Source organism: Bufo bufo, chromosome 9, assembly GCF_905171765.1.
Source record: "Bufo bufo chromosome 9, aBufBuf1.1, whole genome shotgun sequence".
Taxonomy (NCBI): domain Eukaryota; kingdom Metazoa; phylum Chordata; class Amphibia; order Anura; family Bufonidae; genus Bufo; species Bufo bufo.
Window position 1 is genome coordinate 132,552,312 of NC_053397.1, and position 20,417 is coordinate 132,572,728.

Here is a 20,417-nt window from a genome sequence, read left to right on the forward strand (position 1 = left end):
TACTCTCCCCCTTATTGTATGCACACCTGGATTATTTTTACTCCGTTCACTGTCCACTACCTCTATAGGGACAATATTTTGGTCCGACCATGCCCCAATTATTTTGGAACTCAACTTCTCTGCTGCACCCTTGCGTGAAACACACTAGCATTTAAATAAAAACCCTTCTGTCTAAGGCTACTTTCACACTAGCATTTTTTGCGGATCAGTCATGGATCTGCAAAAACGCTTCGGTTACAATAACACAATCGCATGCATCCGTCATGAACGGATCCGGTTGCATTATGTCTTATATAGCCATGACGGATCAGTCAAGACACCATTGAAAGTCAATGAGGGACGGATCCGTTTTCTATTGTGTTCCATTGCAGCGTTATTCTGTTAGCGATGGGGACGCAACCAAACAGAACGGAAGGCATTTTGGTGCACTCCGTTTTGTTTAGTTTTGTCCCCATTGACAATGAATGGTAACAAAACTGAAGCGTTTTCTTCCGCTATTGAGATCCTATGACTGATCTCAATAGCGGAATTGAAAACACAGACGTGAAAGGAGCCTAACACAACCTGTGCAGAACTCCTAATGGCTAAGTCAAACTATTTTAATGAAAAGGCCCCAATAGCAGCTTTCAAAGGGATTTTATGGAAGCCCATATAATGTTTTTTCCGCTGATTTTCTCTCTCTTGCCTCTCATATTAAACACAATAGGGAAACAAAATATTGTACCTGTGAGCCCTCCTTAAGTTTAATGGAAAGAGCCCTCACTACCCGTCCTATGAAACATCTTAAAGTAAATCCTAGACTTGCTAAACAGTCTGAAATCTTTGTTCCTAACAAAGACAGAAAAATCAATGCCCTAGACACGCTTTTTTACCTATGGTAATAAGCCTCATACCCTCCTAGCCAAATAGTTAAAGGGGGTTGTCTCACTTCAGACAGTGGCTATTATCATGTAGACAAAGTTAATACAAGCCAATTCGTATTGCATTGTTATTAACCATATTGTCTCCTTTCCTGGCTTGATTCATTTTTCCATCACATTATACTGCTTATTTCCACTAATACGACCATCCTGTAATCCAGCAGCGGTGGCCGTGCTTGCACACTATAGGAAAAAGCACCAACATCTCTGGTGGCCGGGACTATGGGAGCACACATAGACTAGTGATTTTTCTTATTTAATGTGTCAAGAATAAAGATGACATGTAATTAGCTAACTGTGTTTTTTGTTTGAAGAATTATTGAGTATATTTTGGGTTGAGAATTTATTTTGCTTTAGCATAAGGCTACTTTTACACTAGCGTTAATATTTTCCGGTATTGGAACCTGTCACAGGGTCTCAATACCGAAAAAAAACGCATCCCGTTTTGTCCCCATTGTCAATTGGGACAAAAAGTAACTGAACAGAACGGAATGCTCCTAAATGCATTCTGTTCCGTTCTCATACCGGAGAGCATACCGCAGCATGCTGCGGTTTGCTTTCGGTCCTGGGATGCAAAGCAAGACGGATCCGTCATAACCGACAATGCATGTCAATGGGGACAGATCAGTTTTTTCTGACAATAGAAAACTGATCCATCCCCCAGTGACTTTCAATGGAGTTCATGATGGATTTGCCTTGGGTATGTTAAAGGGAACCTGTCATCAACTTTATGCTAACCGTACTGAGGGCAGTATAAAGTACTGACAGAAATGCTGATGTCAGCGGTGTGTCACACATCAGCTAAAAGTAAGTGATTGCCGAGAAACGGCATCATAATCATTGCAGATTAGGCCTTGAAAAGAGTCATATCTACCTGGGAAGAGTCATGGTTATTCATGTATTCCTGCCCACCTGCTTATGATTGACAGGCTTCTACCTAGTTTTCTCCCTTTCTGACTAGGAGAGAACTGCCAATCATCAGCAAATGGGCAGGGCGAGCAGGAATTCATGAATAACCATGACTCTTCTAAGGTAGATTTGACTCATTTCAAGGCCTGTGCTGCTAAGATAATGATGCTGGTTCTCAGCAACCACTTACTTTTAGCGGATGTGTGCCACACCGCAGAAATCAGCATTTCTGTCACTACTTTAGGCTACTTTCACACTTGCGTTCAGAGCGGGTCCGTCTGGTGTCTGCACAGACGGATCCGCTCCTATAATGCAGACGTTTGGATCCGTTCAGAACGGATCCGTCTGCATTATAGTTTAAAAAAAATTCTAAGTGTGAAAGTAGTTCAGACGGATCCGTCCAGACTTTACATTGAAAGTCAATGGGGGACGGATCCGTTCGAAAATTGAGCCATATGGTGTCAACTTCAAACGGATCCGTCCCCATTGACTTACATTGTAAGTCTGGACGGACCCGTTTGCGTCCGCACGGCCAGGCGGACACCCGAACGCTGCAAGCAGAATTCGGGTGTCCGCTTGCTGAGCGGAGCGGAGGCTGAACGCTGCCAGACTGATGCATTCTGAGCGGATCCGCATCCACTCAGAATGCATTGGGGCAGTACGGATGCGTTCGGGGCCGCTTGTGAGACCCTTCAAACGGAGCTCACAAGCAGAGCCCCGAACGCTAGTGTGAAAGTAGCCTTATACTGCCCTCAGTACGGTCAGCATAAAGTTGATGACAGGTTCCCTTTAAAGATAATACAACCAGATCCGTTCATAATGGATGCATGTTAAATAATATGTAATATATAATATTAATTGGTATTTAATATAAAGGATGTATTACACTACACACTGACACCCTCTATAGTAATACAATTGGCAATGGGAGGTCTGTATGGGAACATCAAGAGCTATATTTGAAGTCTCCATACATGACAATGTAGAAGCCATACATTAGTAAGACACGCCTGTATCTATGGTATAAATGACTGACAGAGAAAGACAAGGGGGTCGTCTTCTTACACTCACTTTGCTGCTAAAGATGATGAAAGAAATACCCTTCAGAAAGGATATTTCAAGGACTTTCATATTCACGCATGGACAATAGAATTCGTTTTCCTAACCTATTTTTGTAAGTAATCAACTTTTATGAAGACAGAAAAATAAATCACATTTTATTTTTTATATAACTCTTTTTGAATCCCGGAGTCCTCCGGGTGTAACTTACTCCAAATAACGCATACACTTTATTTGGAGTGAATTACAAAATCAGTTTGATATTTTTCATACATATTTATATTACATTTGGCGAAATATGACAATTGGCGAATCAAAAAAAGAATTTTCAAGCTTTAATAAGTCAGAGAATCTAAGAAGAATATTCTGAAGGAGGAAAACAAGTGCCAGACTTACCAAGACGTGCTGATGACAGAAGCCCAGCCTTGAATCTACTGAGGTTGTGAGTATGGAAATAATAAATTCTATTGCTGATAAGAGTTGCTTACAATTTAAGTTTATGCCTAGTGAACAGTTAGATATACAGAAGATATGGTTTATATGCAGAACAGGAAAATAAGAGACTGTAAGCGTATTTTAGTCAGTAAAGAGAAAGAGAAAATAAGGAATACTGTCCATATGGTGTTCTTTCACAGACTAGTGTCAGATAGATCCATGTATAATTGTACCAGTGAAGTTCCAACCACAGACGATGTTATCTATGAAGATGCATCAACTCAGGGTGGAATTGGCATTAAAGTAGAGGAAAATAAGAATAATGATTAGTGTTGAGCGAGCATGCTTGGCCGAATACCTGTTCGGCTCGAGCATCGCTATGCTCGTCACATGGCGGTACTTGGCCAAGTACTGCATGTGCTCGAGCTCCATGCTCCAGTCTCCTCCTCGCACGTTCCACGGCTGCTAAGCAGCCAATAAACGTGCAGGTAAGTACTGCCATCACTGTAATGCCAGTAACCATGTTGGCTACTGGCATTACAGTGATTGGCTGGCCTGAACGCGTCACGGGGTGCTATAAAGCACCTGATGACGCGGGTTTGGCTCATTGCGAGTCAGGGAGAGCTGCACTTAGGAAGGGACAGATAGTGTAGGGAGTTTTTGATCGCAATTTATTCAATTTTAAAACGTTTCAAAGACCCAAAAGTCATTTTAAGGACTATTGTGTGTGGTGGCAGCAATTTAATCTTGCAAAGTAGTCTTCGATTTTTTTTTCCATACTTTACAATTCTTTTTCTATAGAGGGTGTCTGCAGTGACTTGTGACATCTGTTCAGCAATACCTTCTGGGTGTCAGGGGCAGAGATAGGAAGATTATTTAAAACAATTATATTTTTACCATAATTTAGCCATAATTTTCCTATAAACGCTCCCTGCAGTGAATTGTCACATCTGTGCTGCAATAGTGTGTGTGTCAGGCCCAGATATTGGGAAAAATATTAGTGACAAATATATTTTTTCCATAAGTTATACATAATTTGGTGCAAACTGTGTCTGCAGTGAATTGTCACATCTTCGCTGCAATAGCGTGCGTGTCAGGACGAGATAGTAAAAATATAAGTGAAATCTATTTTCCTTTTACCATTCATTTTACGTACTTATTCCATATACTGTGCTTGCTGTGAACTGTGACATCCGTGCCACATCTTGTGTGTCAAGCGTGCATATAACATTTAATATGAAGAAGGCGAGCATTAAGGGACGGGAAAATAGCCGTGATGCTGATGGTGCACGCAGAGGCCGTGGCCCTGGGCGCATTGAAACTGTGCCTGCTGCCAGAGCACACGAAAAACAATCATCCAAGATACCTAGCTTTATGTCCCAGTTTTCAGGTTGGCGCAGGACACCACTCTTGAAGTCGGCCCAGTGCGAGCAGGTGGTCGGTTGGATTGCAGCAGATAGTGCTTCCAGTCGGTTAAGCACCACCCTGTCTTCCACCAAGTCCAGCCTCAGTAGCCAGGAGTCTGGTCCACACAATCCTCCTTCCTCCCACCATTTACAGTCTGGCCAAACAAGTGATCCCACACTCGGATATTCCGAGGACCTCTACCATTAATTGATTCTGCCCTCTCACCAAGCACGCTTGAAAGAGGGACCTGAGATCTTGTGCCCCGATTCCCAACCTCTTGAGCATCCAGAGTCAAAAGAACATGAGGCTGGGGAATGGCAATTAGTGTTTAATGAGGTTGATGATGAGACACAGTTGCCAATGACTCAACCGCAATTACTGTCTCAAGAGGTTGAGGAAGATGATGACACACAGTTGTCAATCACTGAGGTTGTGGTTAGGTCAACAAATCAGGAGGATGATCAGAGTGAGGAAGTGGAAGAGGAGGTGCTGGACGACGAGGTCACTGACACAACCTGGGAAGGTGGCAACAAGCAGAGCGAAGAGAGCAATACAGAGGGGGAGGGATCTGCAGCAATGCAACAGGCTGGAAGAGGCAGTGAGGTGGCAAAAGGTAAAAGGCGGGCACAACCGAACAGGCCCGCAACTGTTCCACGGAGCGCCCCCTTGCGTAAATCTCCTTTGCCAAGGGGTAGGTGTTCGGCAGTATGGCGTTTTTTTTTTTTTTTTGGGGGGGGGGGGGGGGGGTTGTGCGGAAGACTAAAGAATAGTAGTTTGCAACCTGTGCCACACCAAAATGAGCTGGGGCGTGAACACTAGCAACCTTACCACCACCAGCATTATCCGCCACATGGCATCAAATCGCCCTAATAGGTGGGCCGAACGCCTGTGTACACAATCTGTGTATGCGGGTCACACCACTGCCTCCTCTTTCCCTGTGTACGTGCTGGCCAATCCCCATTCCAAGACGCAGGCCCGGAAGCCTACCGCCCTGCACCTGGACCTTCGCAAGCACCATCAGCGACCACATCCACTTCCATGTCCCAGCGCAGCGTCCAAATTTCATTATCCCAGGCATTTAAACGCAATCGCAAATACGCAGCCACCCACCCACAGGCCATAGCACTAAATGCCAGCTTTCCAAATTACTGGCCCTGGAAATGTTGACATTTAGGCTTGTGGACATAGGTGGCAGTCCCTTGTTACGCAGTCCCCAGCCGCCACTATTTTTCAAGGTGTGCCGTGCCAGCCTTACACCAACATGTGTCCCTTAACATCACACATGCCCTGACCAACGCAGTTACTGGGAAGGTCCACTTAACCACGGACACATGGACTTGTGCTTTCGGCCAGGGACGCTACATTTCCCTGGCGGCACACTGGGTGAATGTTGTGGAGGCCGGGAGCGAATCATACACTGGGATGGTACAGGTATTGCCGACACCAAGGATTGCGGGCCACAATTTCATCAGGGTTTCCGCCACCAGCTAAGTCAGTGGCTCCAACCCCCACTTCTCCTCCTCCGCCTCATCCTCCACTTCCACTTCCGGATTATCCGCGTTCAGCACCAGTCAGTCATCAGTCAGTAGCTGGAAGCAGTGTAGCACTGCAATGGGGAAGTGGCAACAAGCCGTGCTGAAGCTAATCTGCCTAGGTGACAAACAGCACACTGCCGCAGAGCTGTGGCAGGAGATAACAGACAAGACTGAGCTGTGGCTCTCACCGCTCAACCTAGAAGCAGGCATGGTTGTGTCTGATAATGGTCGTAACTTGGAAGTGGCTTTGGAGCTGGGCAACATTAGACACATCCCATGCCTTGCCCACATATTCAACCTTGTGGTTCAGCGGTTTCTAATAACATACCCCAATTTGCCTGAGCTACTGGTGAAGGTGCGCCAGGGTATGTGCAGATTTCCGCAAGTCATCGACAGCTTCAGCCAGTCTGTCAACGCTGCAGCAGAGCTTGAAATTGCCAGCTCACCGGCTGTTGTGCAACGTGAGCACGCGCTTGAACTCCACGTTCCACAAGTTGGCCAGGTTTTGTGAGCAGCAGAGGGCAGTTGTGAAATACCAGCTGCAAAATGGTCGTCGCCTTTCCAGTCAGATTCCGCTATTCACAAGCGAAGGAATGGGCATGGATGTCTGACCTCTGTGAGGTTTTACATAACTTTGAGGAATCAACACAGATGGTGAGTGGCGATAACGCTATTATCAGCGTCACCATCCCACTTCTGTGTCTTCTCAAACGCTCGCTGCTCACAATTAAGGACGACACTTTGCATGTGGATGAGGTGGAAATGGGGGAAGACATTACACAGGTTGATGATAGCCAGACCACGCTCAGTTAGTCTTCTCAGCGCGAATTGGACAATGAAGGAGGAGGAGGCGGAGGAGAAGAAGCAGGAGACTGTTGCCTCAGCTACAGAGGGTAGTACCGATGGAAGTTTAATTCCATCTGTTCTGCGTGGGTGGGAAGAAAAGGATGAGGAGATTGGGAGTGATCCTCCTGATGATGACAGCGAAGTCTCGCCTGTTGTTACCCTGGCACACATGGCTGACTTTGTTAGGCTGCCTTTCCCGCGAACCGCGCGTTATACGCATTTTAAACAACACTGATTACTGGTTGTTCACCCTTCTCATCTCTCATTCCTCTGGTAGAGAGGGTGAGCAAAATGGTGCAATACCAGAAGATCCTTGTTGAAAAATTGCTCCAAAATTTTCCATTTGACAACGCTGGCGGCAGAGTCCGTACTTCCTTGGCCAACCGAGCAGGTGGAGACAAGGGGAACACACAGCAGTTCCAACAGAGGCAGGGCAACATTCTGCAAAGCCTGGGACAGTTTCATGAAACCCTGCCAGCACCCTCACCCTGATATGCGGCCTACTGGCACAAGTAGAGAAAAATTTTGGAAGATGGTGAAGGATTACATAGCATACCGTGTCAGCGTCCTCAATGATCCCTCAGTGCCTTACAACTACTGGGTGTCCAAGCTGGACACGTGGCACGAACTAGTGCTCTACGCTTTGGAGGCGCTTTGCAGGTGATGACGCGGGTTTGGCTCATTGCGAGTCAGGGACAGCTGCACTTAGGAAGGGACAGATAGTGTAAGGAGTTTTTGATCGCAATTTATTCAATTTTAAAACGTTTCAAAGACCCAAAAGTCCTTTTAAGGACTATTGTGTGTGGTGGCAGCAATTTAATCTTGCAAAGTAGTCTTCGATTTTTTTTCCATACTTTACAATTCTTTTTCTATAGAGGGTGTCTGCAGTGACTTGTGACATCTGTTCAGCAATACCTTCTGGGTGTCAGGGGCAGAGATAGGAAGATTATTTAAAACAATTATATTTTTACCATAATTTAGCCATAATTTTCCTATAAACGCTCCCTGCAGTGAATTGTCACATCTGTGCTGCAATAGTGTGTGTGTCAGGCCCAGATATTGGGAAAAATATTAGTGACAAATATATTTTTTCCATAAGTTATACATAATTTGGTGCAAACTGTGTCTGCAGTGAATTGTCACATCTTCGCTGCAATAGCGTGCGTGTCAGGACGAGATAGTAAAAATATAAGTGAAATCTATTTTCCTTTTACCATTCATTTTACGTACTTATTCCATATACTGTGCTTGCTGTGAACTGTGACATCCGTGCCACATCTTGTGTGTCAAGCGTGCATTATAACAGATAAGATTATCCGCCTGTCATCTGAAAATGCTGACAGGTTGACTCATAAAAATGAACAAGGCCTGGATTGACCATGACTTCTCGACTCCAGCAGAGGAATGCTGATGAACATAAAGGCACTTTACATGTGTTGTTTTTAATGTAGTTAATAGACTGTATTCCCATGCACCCCTTCCACCACAAACAAGGGTATATGGTTGAATCTTCCTTTTCTCATCCTCCTCCTCCTCTTCAGTCATATCAACATGCATTGCTTATTAGTCACATATAATGCCCTCGCATATATGGCCTTCAAATATACCGCATTTTTCGCTTTATAAGACGCACCTGATGATAAGACGCACCCAGTTTTCAGAGGAGGAAAATGGAGAGAAAAATAATTTGAACTAAAAGGGGGGTTATAGTTACAGTATGTTTAAAATGAACACTGTCCAGGGACTGTTCTGTAATTGGCATCTGTCTAGATATAACTATAACCCCCCTCATCCATAGAAATCCACCCATGTACTGCAAAATATGGGTGGATTCCTATGGATGTGGGGAGTTAGTCATATTTAAAATAGCTTGCTGCTTTTCCAAGACTGCTTTACAAGAGCTGATCTACAAGGGCATTGGAGATATTCAGTAGACCAACTTAGTCTTAGTCAGAGTTTTTCCACTGTAGCAGAACTTCAGTGGTATTTCTGGTGAATACTCAGACACTGTGTTTCAAGAGAGGTAAGGAATTTGCTAGACACAGTATCTCTATTGTCTGATTGCAAATGAGCATAAGCAAGTAAGGTGTTAATTTGCTGTTGGGGGAGGAGCCTTTGTGGGAGTGTGTGTGTATATATACCCACACAGTATTAGCTTGCTAATTATAGCTTGCTGCTTTTCCAAGACTGCTTTACCAAGAAATGATCTACAAGAGCATTGGAGATATTCAGGAGATACTCAGGAGGTAATCTGGAGGTGGATACAATCTAAACAAGGAAGATTTGTTTGTTTAAAAACTTTCCCCTCTTTACAATGGCAGACCTGGTTCTGTGCAGAAATTGTTGTGCTTTTATTTCAGGTTCCACTCTTCAGAGGTTTGGATACTGTCTGATCTGTAGACAGCTCTCCATAATGCAGCAGGAAATTAACTTTTTGAAATATGAGATTTTTAAATTAACCACTAAACAAACTCAGGCTGAGATCATTGCAATGCCACTGCCACAGAGGCCCCCTAAATTTGGAAGATGGATTACTGTAGGTTCTGGTAGACTGAGAGTTGTGGATAGAAGGCATGTCCCACAGTCTATGGCTCTCCATAATTCATTTGCTGCACTTTCAGAGTGCAAGAGCAACATGGAGGATGGCTCAAACACAGTGGGTGAGAAACAATCATCTCCCATGCCTAAAGTATGTAAGACTGCAGCCAAAGACAAAAAGGAGAAGGTGAGGATTGATAGTAAGCAGCTGTTGGTGGGCGATTCCATCATAAGAGGTGTGAAGTTTGAGGAGAATGGTGTTGTGAGACGTCTCCCTGGTGCTACCGCTAACAGGGATAGACGACGGATCCTTAATATTGTTAGGCAAGCAAAGCAGGAAAGGGAAGTGGATGTTATTCTCCATCTTGGGACAAACGATCTGGCTTGCAATGAGGTTTCAAAGGTGAAAGAAGCTTTTCACACACTTGGAAAGGATATACGGGAGGTTGCATCAACTGTTTCATTCTCTGCAGTTTTGCCTGTGCATAACCTTCAGCATGACAGGAAGATGCGCATTAAGGAATTCAATGTATGGCTTGGTGAATGGTGTCTGAACCAAGGGTTTGGCTTTGTGTCTCATGTTAGCTCTTGTTGGAATGGAAAAGAACTGTACAAGAAAGATGGTTTGCATCTTTCTCTCAAAGGAACGAATGTCCTCGGTGAACAGTTCCAGGTATTTGCCAAGAAGCATTTAAACTAGGAAAGGGGGGCAAAAGAGTGATAATCCAGCAGTCCAACTGCCCCCCGGAACAATGCCCGGAAAGAGGCCAGTAGCACACGGTTAAGAAATGACAAGCTCAGAGTCTTGTCTACAAATGCTCGCAGTCTAGGGAATAAGATCAATGAACTTGAGGCTATAATGGCATCTGAGAATATACAGTCATGGCCAAAAGTTTTGAGAATGACAAAAATATTAGTTTTCACAAAGTTTGCTGCTAAACTGCTTTTAGATCTTTGTTTCAATTGTTTCTGTGATGTAGTGAAATATAATTTCACGTACTTCATACGTTTCAAAGGCTTTTATCGACAATTACATGACATTTATGCAAAGAGTCAGTATTTGCAGTGTTGGCCCTTCTTTTTCAGGACCTCTGCAATTCGACTAGGCATGCTCTCAATCAACTTCTGGGCCAATTCCTGACTGATAGCAAACCATTCTTTCATAATCACTTCTTTGAGTTTGTCAGAATTAGTGGGTTTTTGTTTGTCCACCCGCCTCTTGAGGATTGACCACAAGTTCTCAATGGGATTAAGATCTGGGGAGTTTCCAGGCCATGGACCCAAAATGTCAACGTTTTGGTCCCCGAGCCACTTAGTTATCACTTTTGCCTTATGGCACGGTACTTCATCGTGCTGGAAAAGGCATTGTTCTTCACCAAACTGTTGTTGGATTGTTGGAAGAAGTTGCTGTTGGAGGGTGTTTTGGTACCATTCTTTATTCATGGCTGTGTTTTTGGGCAAAATTTTGAGTGAGCCCACTCCCTTGCATGAGAAGAAACCCCACACATGAATGGTCTCAGGATGCTTTACTGTTGGCATGACACAGGACTGATGGTAGCGCTCACCTTTTCTTCTCCGGACAAGCCTTTTTCCAGATACCCCAAACAATCGGAAAGAGGCTTCATCGGAGAATATAACTTTGCCCCAGTCCTCAGCAGTCCATTCACCATACTTTCTGCAGAAGATCAATCTGTCCCTGATGTTTTTTTTGGAGAGAAGTGGCTTCTTTGCTGCCCTTCTTGACACCAGGCCATCTTCCAAAAGTCTTCGCCTCACTGTGCGTGCAGATCCGCTCACACCTGCCTGCTGCCATTCCTGAGCAAGCTCTGCACTGGTGGCACTCCGATCCCGCAGCTGAATCCTCTTTAGGAGACGATCCTGGCGCTTGCTGGACTTTCTTGGACGCCCTGAAGCCTTCTTAACAAGAATTGAACCTCTTTCCTTGAAGTTCTTGATGATCCTATAAATTGTTGATTGAGGTGCAATCTTAGTAGCCACAATATCCTTGCCTGTGAATCCATTTTTAGGCAACGCAATGATGGCTGCACGCGTTTCTTTGCAGGTCACCATGGTTAACAATGGAAGAACAATGATTTCAAGCATCACCCTCCTTTTAACATGTCAAGTCTGCCATTTTAACCCAATCAGCCTGACATAATGATCTCCAGCCTTGTGCTCGTCAACATTCTCACCTGAGTTAACAAGACGATTACTGAAATGTTCTCAGCAGGTCCTTTAATGACAGCAATGAAATGCAGTGGAAATTTTTTTTTGGGATTAAGTTAATTTTCATGGCAAAGAAGGACTATGCAATTCATCTGATCACTCTTCATAACATTCTGGAGTATATGCAAATTGCTATTATAAAAACTTAAGCAGCAACTTTTGCAATTTCCAATATTTATGTAATTCTCAAAACTTTTGGCCACGACTGTAGATGTAGTGGCTGTTACTGAGACGTGGTTCAAGGGGAGTAATGACTGGGATATATCAATACCAGGGTTCTCTCTATACAGGAAAGACAGAGAAGGCAAGAAGGGGGGAGGGGTGGCCCTGTATGTGAAAGATAACATAAAATCTAATTTGATACAAGTTAGCGAGAACAATTTAGAGTCAGTTTGGGTTACCATGCAGCTTGATAATCATAAGGTAACTTGTGTAGGTGTGATATATAGACCACCTAGCCAAGTCAAAGAATTGGATGATCTACTAGTTAAGGAAATAGCTAAAATGACATTGAAGGGGGAAGTTATCATTATGGGAGACTTCAATCTTCCAGATGTAAACTGGAAAACCAAAATAGCTAGTTCTGCCAGGAGTACAGATATTCTAAATTCCCTACTGGGATTATCTCTACAGCAAGTAGTGGAGGAGCCAACCCGGAAGGAGGCCATTTTAGATTTAGTATTCACAAATGGGAATTTGGTATCTGATATTACTGTAGGGGAAAGCTTGGGATCTAGTGATCACCAGTCAGTGTGGTTTACTATAAGTACAGTGACCGAGTCACACCACACAAAAACAAAAGTTTTAGATTTTAGAAAAACTAACTTTTCTAAAATTAGATTAGTGGTATACAAGTCCCTATCAGACTGGAACAGTTTCATTGGAGTCCAGGAGAAATGGGACTACTTAAAAGTGGCACTATTGAAAGCAACAGAAAATTGCATTAGGCTTGTCAGTAAAAGCAAAAAAAGGAAGAGACCACTGTGGTACTCAGCAGAAGTGGCCAAAATCATTAAAAACAAAAAGATAGCATTTAGGAATTATAAAAAAATAAAAAACGAGGATGACAGACAAATTTATAAGATTAGGCAGAGAGAGGCCAAACAAGTTATAAGAGCTTCCAAAGCACAGGCAGAAGAGAAATTAGCTTAGTCAGGGAAAAAAGGCGAGAAGGCATTCTTCAGATACATAAATGAAAAAAGGAAACTAAAACAAGGAATTACCAAATTAAAAACAAAAGAAGGAAGGTATATGGAAGAAGATAAAGAACTAGCTGACTGCCTCAATGAATATTTCTGTTCAGTTTTTACAAAGGAAAATGAAGGAGAAGGACCTCAGTTAGGAAAGAAGACTAATGAATCTTTTGATGCATGTGTCTTTACAGAGGAAGAGGTTCTAAGTCAGCTGTCTAAAATTAATACAAATAAGTCACAGGGGCCTGATGGGATACACCCAAAGCTATTAAAAGAGCTCAGCGGTGAACTAGCAAAACCATTAACAGATTTATTTAACCAATCACTGGCAACAGGAGTCGTCCCAGAAGATTGGAAATTAGCAAATGTTGTGACATTCACAAGAAAGGTAGTAGGGAGGAATCGGGCAACTATAGGCCAGTAAGCCTGTGTCACAACTGTGACTGATCCAGACAGGTATGGGAGGAGAAGGTCGCAGCGACTTGCTACTCGCGATAGCTTGTGAGTTTGCTCCGTGGTTCAGGGTATGTCATCTGGGTTTTGCCTTGTGAACCTTTTTGTCCTGACTGGGAGTTTGTAGGCATCCTTCTCAGGTGAGTCCTGTCTGCCACTCCCAGCTACTATATTAGTTTCAGTTTCACTTGCAGTCATTGCCAGATATAGTCCTTACTTCCAGTGCTACTCTGACCTTGGAAGGAGATCGTTTGATGGTGTTGCTGTGGAGCTCTTGTCCGGCGTGGACTGTCGTGTTTGGGATCGCCTTCTCTGCTCGTGACTGGATAAGTCTATCTCTGCTGTTGTTTGTTTGTTGCTGTCTTCCCCTGTTGTTTTCCTAGACGTGAGTGATGGTGACTAGCGCTCCCATCGGCCTTTCCCCAGTCCAGTCTTGTTAGGGCGACTGAGGGTTTAGACATCCTGCTCGCCGCATGGGTTCACACCCCGTCTAGGGTATCAGGGCAGACAGGTGCCAGCTTAGGGTTAGTCAGGGGTGACCATTCTATTTCCCATCCGTCGATAAGGGTCCCCCTTCCCCTCAGTCTGGTGCGACACGACTGCTGCTGGGATAGCGGTCGTGACAGCCTGACATCAATAGTGGGGAAATTAATGGAAACCATACTTAAGGAGAGGATTGTGGAACATCTAAAATCCCATGGATTGAAAGATGAAAAACAGCATGGGTTTACTTCAGGGAGATCATGTCAAACTAATCTTATTGATTTTTTTGATTGGGTGACTAAAATAATAGATGGAGGAGGTGCAGTAGACATCGCTTATCTAGACTTTAGTAAGGCTTTTGATACTGTCCCACATAGAAAGCTTATCAATAAAGTGCAGTCTTTGGGCTTGGACTCCCATATTGTTGAATGGATTAGGCAGTGGCTGAGGGACAGGCAACAGAGGGTTGTAGTCAATGGGGTATATTCAGACCAAGGTGTTGTTACCAGTGGGGTACCTCAGGGATCTGTTCTGGGACCCATATTGTTTAATATCTTGATCAGCGAAATTGCAGAAGGCCTCGATGGTAAGGTGTTTCTTTTTGCTGATGACACAAAGATTTGTAACAGGGTTGATGTTCCTGGAGGGATACACCAAATGGAAAAGGACTTAGGAAAACTAGAGGAATGGTCAAAAATCTGGCAACTAAAATTTAATGTTGAAAAGTGCAAGATAATGCACCTGGGACGTAAAAACCCAAGAGCAGAATATAAAATCTGTGATACAGTCCTAACCTCAGTATCTGAGGAAAGGGATTTAGGGGTCATTATTTCAGAAGACTTAAAGGTAGGCAGACAATGTCATAGAGCAGCAGGAAATGCTAGCAGAATGCTTGGGTTTATAGGGAGAGGAATTACCAGTAGAAAGAGGGAGGTGCCCATGCCACTCTACAGAGCACTAGTGAGACCTCATTTGGAGTATTGTGCTCCGTACTGGAGACCATACCTCCAGAAGGATATTGATACTTTGGGGAGAGTTCAGAGAAGAGCTACTAAACTGGTACATGGATTGTAGGATAAAACTTACCAGGAAAGATTAAAGGACCTTAACATGTATAGCTTGGAAGAAAGACGAGACAGAGGGGATATGATAGAAACTTTTAAATACATAAAGGGAATCAACAAGGTAAAAGAGGAGAGAATATTTAAAAGAAGAAAAACTGCTACAAGAGGACATAGTTTTAAATTAGAGGGGCAAAGGTTTAAAAGTAATATCAGGAAGTATTACTTTACTGAGAGAGTAGTGGATGCATGGAATAGCCTTCCTGCAGAAGTGGTAGCTGCAAATACAGTGGAGGAGTTTAACCATGCATGGGATAGGCATAAGGCCATCCTTCATATAAGATAGGGCCAGGGGCTATCCATAGTATTTAGTATATTGGGCAGACTAGATGGGCCAAATGGATCTTATCTGCCGACACATTCTATGTTTCTATGTTTCTGTTCTATAATAGTCATGTGTCTATATTAAATATGACTATAACCCATCTCATCCATAGGAATCCACCCATATTTAGCAGTACATGGGTGGATTTCTATGGATGAAGGGGGTTATAGTCATATTTGGCACACAGTTTTTAATTAGGGTACCATAAATTGCCCTTAAGATGTCCTCACCTTGGGACTTAGTATGTAATCTAGGGTACCCAGAGGGGGGTGGGGGGTCTCATGTGGCACTGAACAGTGTACCGGTAGCTGATTGGTGGAGGAAGGGGGAGCAGGACTCCCCACCAATCAGCTCTGGACAAGTAGAGTAGGGGAGAGGAGAAACTGCCTGGGGGGGGGAAGAGGAGAAACTGCCCTGGAGGGGGGGGGGGGGGGGAGAGGAGAGCAGAAACTGCCCGGGGGGAGAGGAGAAACTGCGGCAGGGGAAGGGGGGGGGGAAGGTCTGGAGAGGAGGATAAAGTGTCAGGACCTGTATGCAGGATACAGCAGGCTGGCGGCACTACATGGGATACAGAGATACCGCCAGCCTGAAGGACACTGGGATGACGCACATGGAGGACGGCAGGAGGTGAGGAGTAACTGCCGGGGGGGGGGGAAATTGGGGGGGCGGTGCTGTACTACGGTAATGCAGGCTGGCAGCACTATATGGCATACACCAGAGATGCCGCCAGCCTGCAGACAGTTACGGTACCGGTCCGGACACTCCAGGACCAGCTCACATGGAGGAGATCAGGCGCAGCACTTGGTCATCAGTGAAACCGCCAGCCCGGTGGTTAGTGCCGCAATGTATGCACGAGCTGGCGGCTTCACTGAAGGGTACAGTGAGTGCTACCCGCCCGTTCTCCCGTCCGTCCGTCCTCCCGCCCGTTCTCTCATTGTTTTATGGCAGCTCAGGAGCAGTTAGTGAGAGCTCCTGAGCTGCATTAAGTTACACATTTGGGCCACATTCGTTTTATAAGACGCACTAACTTTTTCCCTGCGTCTTATAAAGCGAAAAATACGGACATTTTTTTACAGGGTCCGCTCACCAGCAGGCCCTCACATAATTTTTTACAGGGTCAGCTCACCTGGAGGCCCGCAACTCAATGTGAATAAGACCATCCTTTATGTTGTATCAGAGTGCCTCTTCCTTGTAATTTTTGGCAGCACTTGCACTTTAAATACAAGTAAATATACAGAAAAGTATGTTTTCAATAAATTTTTCCTATAAAATAGATTTTTTTACTTTGATTTTGTGTGTAATACCTTAATTAGATTGTGGGCCAGTTTAAGGCCTTTTAACCCCTTAAGGCCTTGGCCATTTTTTGCAAATTTGACCAGTGTCACTTTAAGTGCTGATAACTTTAAAACGCTTTGACATATCCAAGCCATTATGAGATTGTTTTTTCTTCACATATTGTACTTCATGACACTGGTAAAATGAAGTCAAAAAAATTCATTTTTATTTATAAAAAAATACCAAATTGACCAAAAGTTTCAATTTCTCTACTTCTATAATAAATAGTAATACCTCCAAAAATTGTTATTACTTTACATTCCCCATATGTCTACTTCATGTTTGGATCATTTTGGGAATGATATTTTATTTTTAGGGGATGTTACAAGGCTTAGAAGTTTAGAAGCAAATCTTGAAATTTTTCAGAAATTTTCAAAAACCCAATTTTTAGGGACCAGTTCAGGTCTGAAGTCCCTTTGCGAGGCTTACATAATAGAAACCACCCAAAAATGACCCCATTCTATAAACTACACCCCTCAAGGTATTCAAAACTGATTTTACTAACTTTGTTAACCCTTTAGGTGTTCCACAAGAATTAATGGAAAATAGAGATACAATTTCAAAATTTCACTTTTTTGGCAGATTTTCAATTTTAATAATTTTTTTTCCAGTTACAAAGCAAGGGTTAACAGCTAAACCAAACTCAATATTTATGGCCCTGTTTCTGTAGTTTACAGAAATACCCCATATGTGGTCGTAAACTGCTGTACGGGCACACGGCAGGGCGCAGAAGGAAAGGAATGCCATACGGTTTTTGGAAGGCAGATTTTTCTGGACTGTTTTTTTTGACACCATGTCCCATTTGAAGCCCCCCTGATGCACCCCTAGAGTAGATAACAAGAAATAGCTGTTTTGGCACCGTTTTTATTTTTTGTTATTTACAACATTCATCTGACAGATCATGTGATATTTTTATAGACCAGGTTGTCACGGATTCGGCGATACCTAATATGTATATATATTTTTTTATTTATGTAAGTTTTACACAATGATTTCTTTTTTGAAGCAAAATAGTCTAAGAGCCATAATTTTTTCCATTTTTGGGTGATTACCTTGGGTAGGGTATGATTTTTGCGGGATGAGATGACTGTTTTATTGGCACTATTTTGGGGTGCATATGACTTTTTGATCGCTTGCTATTACACTTTTTGTGATGTAAGGTGACAAAAAATGATTTAGCACAGTTTTTATTTACATTTTTTTACGGCATTCATCTGAGGGGTTAGGTCATGTGATATTTTTATAGAGCCGGTCGATACGAACGCGGCGATACCAAATGTGTACGTTTTTTTTATTTATGTTGTAAGTTTTACACAATAGCAGCTTTTTAAAAAATAAAAAGTTTTAATGTCTCCATAGTTTTTTTATTTTTTGGGCGATTGTCTCAGATAGGGGCTCATTTTTTGTGGGATGAGGTACAGGTTAGATTGGTACTATTTTGGTGGGCAAACGCCTTTTTGATCGCTTGCTGTTGTACTTTTTGTGATGTAAGGTGACAAAAAAATTGTTTATTTAGCACAGTTTTTATTTTTTACAGTGTTCATCTGAGGGGTTAGGTCATGTGATATGTTTATAGAGCCGGTCGATACGGACGCGTTGATACCTAATATGTATACTTTTTTTATCCTATTTTTTTACCAATTTTTTCAAATTTATTTAGGGAAAATGACGTTTGTTTATTTTTACTTCAAACTTAATTTTTTTGGGGGAAAACTTTATTTCTTCAACCTTATTTTTTTTTTTCACTTTATTTTTTGTCCCACTTTGGGACTTGAACTTTTGGGGGTCTAATCCTTCACAATGCATTCCAATACTTCTGTATTGGAATGCATTAGCTGTATGAGTAACAGTGTGTACTACTCATACAGCTTCCGGCCTGTGAGATCCAGGGGGCTGGATCTCACAGGCTCGTCACCGGAAGGCAGCGCAGATGCCTCAGGTAGGCATCGCGCTGCCTTCCATGCCATCGGGTCCCCCCCACCGCCCCATCGGGTCCCCCCCACCGTCATGGGTCCTTAAGGACTCGGGAACCATGCCGTACCAATACGTCATGGGTCCCTAAGGGGTTAAGCAGCATCAGCAGCAGCATGGTGCTAAAATGAATGACAAGGTGACATGGTGTAGAGATGGCAGCATGAGGAGGCCACATAGTGGCACAATGACAGAGTCTGGATAAAAGACTAAGGCCATAGATAGTTTAGAAAGATGCAGATGGAAACAAATCTGTGGAGCTGTAGGACGGTCACCTGCAGATTAATGCAGACCAGGGTGTAGCTATAGGGAAAGCAGGGGAAGCTGCAGCTTTGGGGCCCTGACCCAGAAGGGGCCCATCCAGGAGGAGGAGGACTAAAGGATTTGGTCAGGGCCCCCTCAACAGTATTACACAATAAAATTATATACAGTCACAGTATAGACAATGTATAAAACGGATGTAACAGCTGCCTGCCCTGGTCTGAGAGAGCGATCTTTACTAGCCACAGGAATGGGGGCGTCATGAAAGGAAGGGTTTGCTAAAAAAAAAATTACTGTGAGATGGAGCCCCATTCAAAAATTAGCTGTGGGGCCCAGTCATTTCTAGCTACACCACTGATGCAGCCCACAAAAGCAAGTTGGGTTTATCGATTCCAAAACCTTAATTAGATTGTGGTCCTGGTGATCAGTTTAAGGCCTTTTAAGCAGCATCAGCAGCAGCATGGTGATAAAAATGAGTGGGAAGGTGACATGGTGTGGCGATGGAAGCATGAGGAGGCCACATAGTGGCACAATGAGAGTCTGGATAAAAGACGGAGGCCACAGGATTGTTGAGAAAGATGCAGATGGAAACAAATCTGTAGAGCTGTATGACGGTCACCTGCAGATTAATGCAGCCATAAAAATTAAGTTGGGTTTGTCGGTTCCACCTCAGCTCACCAGCAGGCCCGCAGCTAATTATACCCAATAGGTAATTTGCACGCATGCTGCCTTGCTTTGATGTGGTAGCCGTAGCAGTTTCTAAGACTCCCTCTCCGGAATCAAACACTGATTCCCCGTTACCCGTAGTTACAATGGTTTTGAGCTGACTGTTACATCGAAAGTTGATAGGGGAGATATCCAAATGGATCGTGGATGTCACGGGGACGTGCGATCAGGCAGTAGTTATGTAGAGTCAACAAAGCGGCAGCAGGGCTTCTCCTGTATAACGTTTCCTTATCCAAAATACCGCAGTGACATTCCATGTAATTTTTGTATTACTTATTCCAATAACAGGGCATCTTAAGAGTCCTGTATTGTTATTTATCGTCACTACCTCCACGAGTCGGGAGTGTGTGATTTGCGCGCCACCCCCTTGCCTTCCTCATAGTTCATAGGTCAGACATCCGAATGGATCGTCGTCGTCGTCACGGGGATGTGCCATCGGCCCCAGGTTAACTAGAGTCAGCAAAGCGGCAGCAGGCCACCGCGAATAATGTTTTAGATGGTCAGATCAGCAGGCCCTTGCTCCTAATGTTTTTTGAGGGTCACCAGCAGGCCATCAATCATAATTTTTAAATTGTGTGTATGATGCCCTCCTTTATGTGTAACTAAGGGTGTATCGGAGTGCAAATTGTAATTTTTGGATATTAAACACATGAGTGTCCCTCACTAATGTACCC

General features: G+C 43.6%; 1 protein-coding gene across 1 annotated transcript in view; it reads right to left on the minus strand.

The window, feature by feature from the left end:
- Positions 1–20,417, minus strand: part of SLC25A38 (solute carrier family 25 member 38) — a 364,800-nt gene that overhangs the window by 233,189 nt on the left and 111,194 nt on the right.